The sequence below is a fragment of the Galeopterus variegatus genome, unplaced genomic scaffold (assembly GCF_000696425.1).
Source record: "Galeopterus variegatus unplaced genomic scaffold, G_variegatus-3.0.2 Scaffold2126, whole genome shotgun sequence".
In the NCBI taxonomy this organism is placed as follows: domain Eukaryota; kingdom Metazoa; phylum Chordata; class Mammalia; order Dermoptera; family Cynocephalidae; genus Galeopterus; species Galeopterus variegatus.
This window is the reverse complement of record NW_007728237.1, coordinates 288733-294419: the sequence shown is the minus strand read 5'-3', so window position 1 is coordinate 294419 and position 5687 is coordinate 288733.

Below are 5687 nucleotides of genomic sequence, written 5' to 3'. Positions count from 1 at the left end.
GGAGCAACACTGAGGGTTGCGATCCCGTTGCCGGTCCCGGTCCGGTACGGGCGCGACACTGAGGGTTGCGATCCGTTGCCGGTCACAAAAAAAGACAAAAAGACAAAAAAAAAAAAAAAAAAGGGCAAAGAACACGAACAGCCAATTCACAGAAACATCCAAAATATGGTGCTCGACCTTAATCCTAGAATAAAAAGTGTGAATGAACAGATGAAATTGGAAACCTAGGGGCCAGCTCGGTGGCGCACTGCTACAGTGCGCCACTTGGGAAGCGCGGTGGTGCTCTCGCCGAGGGTTCGGATCCCACATACAGACTGGCCACTCACTGGCTGAGCGAGGTGCAGGAGCAACACTGAGGGTTGCGATCCCGTTGCCGGTCCCGGTCCGGTACGGGCGCGACACTGAGGGTTGCGATCCGTTGCCGGTCACGAAAAAAGACAAAAAGGAAAAAAAAAAAAGAAATTGGAAACCTAAATGTAAAAGAAAAAAAATGTAAATGAGCAGATGAAGTTGGAAACCTAAAGTAAACAAAGAAAGAAAGAAACTACAATGTGGTACCACTTTCTACCCATTAGTTTGGTAAAATGTTTTAAAAAAAAACAGAAACAAAAGTTTGCAAATACACTATGTTGGCACTGCTGTGGAGAAATAAACAATTCCACAAAATGCTGGTGGAGCTACTCATTGGTGCAACCACTGGGGAAGGCAATATAAAAGAGCACATACCCTTTGACCCATCAATTCCCTTTCTAGAAATTTTTCTACAATCATATTTACATGTGTACAAAATGATGGACTAAATGCAATGTAGAATCCTGGGTTGGATCCTGGCACAGAAAAATATATGGTGGAAAAACTGAGGAAATCAAGTAAAGTCTACAGTTTAATTAACGGTAAATGTGTGATGGTAAATGGTAAATTAATTTCTTAGTTTTGCCAAATGTGCCATGGTATATGACACATGGAGACGCCACGTGAGGGATAGTCAGGGACTCTTGACTATCTTTGCAACTTTTTTGTAAATCTAAAATTATTCCAAAATAAAAAGTTTACTTTTACAAAGGAGAAAGGGGGGTGAGGTCATTTATTATCACATTCTAAACGTTAGTGTCCATCAGCTGGGGACTATTTAAATGAGTGTCTGTCCATCCACACAGTGGAATACTACACATCAGTTTAAAAGGCCAAAGCAGATCTTCTCTGAGACACATTAAAGTGAAAAGCAGGGGAGTGGTAATTTGTGTACATTTTTAAAAATGTTGCGGGGGGGGGGCAGACTTTTATCCAAATATCTCTTAAGGAGACACTGGTCACAGCTGTGGCCTCTGGGGAGCAAACTAGGGGGCTGGGGATTGTCAGGAGACACAGACCTTTCTCTATGTATCTTTTTGTAAAGTTTGGATTTTTTAATTCATTCACATGTATTACCTTTTTTTTTTTTTTTTCTGACCGGTAACGGGATCGCAACCCTCGGTGTCGCGCCCGCACCAGGGACCGGCAACGGGATCGCAACCCTCGGTGCTGCGCCCGCACCACGCTCAGCCAGTGAGCGGGAACCGGTCTCCACATGGGATCCGAACCCTCGGCAGGAGCGCCTCCGCGCTCCCAAGCGGCGCACTCTCCAGTGCGCCACCGGGCCGGCCCCACATGTATTACCTTTTAAGAATTAAAAATTAAAATTTGTTTTTAAAAATTCCTAAGAGGCTGGTATAGGGAGGGAGGGAAGTGGGAGCCCTAGGAATTCTGACACCCTCCCCCCACAAGCCAGTCCTGCTCATTATCCCTCTACTTACCTGGGACATGAAGGTACCTGATTAGTCTTCACCGGAGAAGGGGGCTCACCTGGAGGGAGAACTGGAAGCCGGGACTGAGGAGGAAGTGAGAGTACAGAGGGATAAGAGGGCGTGTTCCGCTGCTGGCCACCAGGGGCCGCCACAGCCTGCAGGCCCAGTAGTCGCCTGCTGAGGGCCCAGGGTTTGAGAGGCTGTACACAGTGGGTCTGAGACCCCTGATCTTGGCGTAAATCGAGAAGCAAGCAGGAAACGGCTCCTCCTTCTGAAGTCAACCAGAGCTACAGGCCTGGAGGTTGGCCTCTCCTTGGCTAGGGCCCCAGGGAGGTAAGACCTCCTCTCTGTGGTGCTGCGGGGTCCAAGGGCTCATCTGTGTAAGGGGCAGGGCTCAGAGCTGTACATGTGTAAGATTTGGGATGAAACCCAATCTCACATAGAACGGGAATACTCGCCTCGAAGAGACCACAAGACCATGAGCACTGCAATTAGCAAGAGGTTTATTATTTCCAACGCGTTGGGTTCTCACCACCAAGCTGGGGTGAGACCCCGTTAGGCTTTTTAGCTGTCTTTTTATACATTTTTTAGGGGCAACTTTTTTGGCAGCCAGGAGACAAAGCCATAAGCAGTCTTTATTGGCTAACTTAAGTGACCCTAAAGCTCATTGGTTGGCACCCATCCGTCTCTAGGTGATTCCCCTTCTGACTTCTTTACTGGTAAACACTTGGCCATCTGCTGGTTTGACTTAGCTATGTAGAGACATAAAATCAGCTAAGTACTTCTGTACCTCATAGCTCTGTGGTTACAAGCCTGTGCCTGTGTTAGCAAGAAAACCACAGGCTGTCAGCTCTGAGCTCTTCCTGTGTAGGGGAGAAGTAGACCAATTCTCAGAGACCCCTCCTCAAGCAACCACACTTCTTGCCCCACTTACCCAGGTGTGATAAGACCCCTACCCAGAGGTTCCTTAGAGAACATGCTTATGTGGAAAGTTTTATGCTTTTCCGCAACCTACATCTTTCACCTCTTGCAAGCTAGCAGAACATCCTGTGTGTCTAGCTGGCCTGGGGGAGGGGGAGCAAGGTGTGTCTTGCTGTAACAGCTTTTAAGATGGCTTCACTGTTGTTAAGTTAGAGCAAGCCCGTTTACAAAAGCAGATAGCGCAGGTTAGAAGTTTTCACATGGGACCTAAATCATTGTCATTATCTTTCACTTATTCTGTTGGCTCCATCTTGGCCATAACTTTGAGATCCCTGAAGATCAGTTCTGGGGATGGAGGGTAATAGGGAGCCATGGCAGGTGTGTGAGTAGGAAGTGTGCAGTCAGAGCTGGTGTCAGAGAAGGTTGGAGAGGGAAGGATTTGAGGCTGAGGGCTTTGAATCCCAGAGAGGTCACAGGGCAGAGAGTAGGTAAGGATTTGGGGTGATTTGGTGAGAACAGGCCCAGGCCCCAGGCTGCACTGAGGCTCCAGCACTCCTTGGTGGGATCTGCCTCCTGGACCCCACCTACCTCCCACCCACAGGGCCACCACACAGGGCCAGCCCCTGCCTGCCCATCTCTACCTTTCTACTTATCACTGTGGGTCTCTATTGGTCTCTCTGTCTCTAAGGGTCTCTCTGTCTCTCTATGTGTCTACCCCTGTCCCCAGTGCACCCTCTGCGGTAACTCCCCTATCTGTGCTTACTCTGGAGACCCCTTCTCATGGCTGCAGGGACAGGGGTGGGGAGTGGAAATGGGAAGCCCCAGACCAGCTGTGGGCAGGGAGCACTTGGGACAGCAGCTACCTGACCTCACCAGCTACCTAGTCCCAGGCAAGGAAAGGGGTCCCCATTCTTCAACAGGGATCACAGAGTCCAGACAGCACAGGCTCCCCCCAACCCAAGGGACTCTCTTTGCCCCCTGTCACCTCTAAAAGCACAAAACTTAATTTCACTTCAATTTAACCAAAAAGCAAACACAGTGATGTGAAAGCAGAGGGTTTTCTGAACTTCACTGAAATATTTCTTCACCAGAATATCACTTCCTCAAGGACCTTCATGAAATCCTGTGCAATTTTTTAAAACTTCGCAGGTCTCCATGGGGATTTCAGTGCTGATTTTCAGGAAGAGACACAGAGTTGTCCTCATGACAGTTTTCCCTTCTCCAGCCAAACAAACAAATAAAACCAAATTGATTGTTTTTCATTTAGGAGTGGGGGTTAAAACAGAAGCCTGATTTTGTGATGACCCTCTGAGGGAATTCAGAGAGATTCATGCACAAAATTTCCTATTGACATGACACATTGTTTTCAGGAAAAAACCAAATGTTCACACCAGGGCTGATGCGTTTGACCTCATGTGAATCCTGGGGCCAGTTGCTCACCTCCTCCCTCTGGAATTACTACGCCAGGGACACAGGCAGAATGTTTTCAGAAAGTCTATTTTTAGGGATTTTAGACACTGCTGGCAGGATTGCCAATGGAAACAACCTCTTTAGAGGACAAATTGGTGACAGCTATCAGAATGTAAAATGTGCCTGCTTTGGGACCCAGCAATTTCATTTCTGGAAGTCTGATTTCAAATCTTCTTTTGTTCATTGAAACAAAAAATTTAGGAACAATCTAAATGCCCATCCATAATTATCATGGTAATGAATGTGGTGAAAACCTAAACAGCAAGCAAAAGGAATCAATAGAGCTCAAAGATATAACGTTGAGCAAAAAAAAAAGAAAGGTCTATCATACCTTCTCTGCTAAAAAAAAAAAAAAATCTAGCTAATAAAACAAGTTATTCAAAAAAGAAACATTACAAATCAAAGGAGTGAGATCAAATTGCCAAAAGGAAACAGAATATTGTTTTTGAGCTCCATACAAATCTCATTAGTATGTATATTTAAAACTCTGGTTCTGGGGCCGGCCCGTGGCTCACTCGGGGGAGTGTGGTGCTGATAACACCAAGGCCACAGGTTCGGATCCCATATAGGGATGGCCAGTTTGGTCACTGGGTGAGCATGGTGCTGACAACACCAAGTCGAGGGTTAAGATCCCCTTACTGGTCATCTTTTAAAAAACAACAACAACAACAAAAAAAAACTCTGGTTCTTACACTGTGACAGTTGCTCAAAATTGTAGCATATTAGCATCATCGGGTCTAGGGTGGCTTTTTAGTTTTCTGGGAGTTTATGGTTGCCTTATTTTTTTCCTTGTCAACTGATGTCATGTTTATACATACATATGAGGGGATCTCAAAACATTCATGGAAAGATTCATATTATCTTTTAATTACATTTTTCCATGAACTTTTTGAAGTACCCTTGTATATGCAACACCTTCACTATGTGGTGAAGAATAACCAAAATCTTAGGTACACACTAAGACTGTCACACCTCCCAGCATTGGTCCAGGTACTACCTCCTGCCTGAGCTCCTCCACTGGACCCTTGTCACCCACACTCTACACTATCGTGCCCTGCTTCCCTTAGTGCTCTCACAGGCTCAGGGCACCAACAGCTGGGGACAGTGCCCCTCCCCTATGTCTCATTTCCTCAGCCTGGCATCAGATGCCACACATGATTAGTACCTCCCACCTAAAAAATGCCACCATTTATTAAGGCTGACTGTGCGCCAGGCACTGTACCAAGTGCTTCACAACTGGCTATGCTGTCCCCACTTCACACAGGAGAAAACTGAGGTTCAAGGAGAAGTCACTTGTCCAAGGTTACACAGCTGGTAGGGTGGCACAGCCAGAGCTTAACTCCGGAGCCCTAAACCATAACCCTCCGTCCACTCTGCCTACCTTGACCCCACCAACAAAGATGTCCTCCTCCCACCCTGCTCTGGGGGGCTCTGGGTGGGTCTGGCCAACCTGGAGAAATAGCTGGTTGGGCACCAGCTGCAGCCCCCAACCCTCCTTCCCCCCTCCCCCCA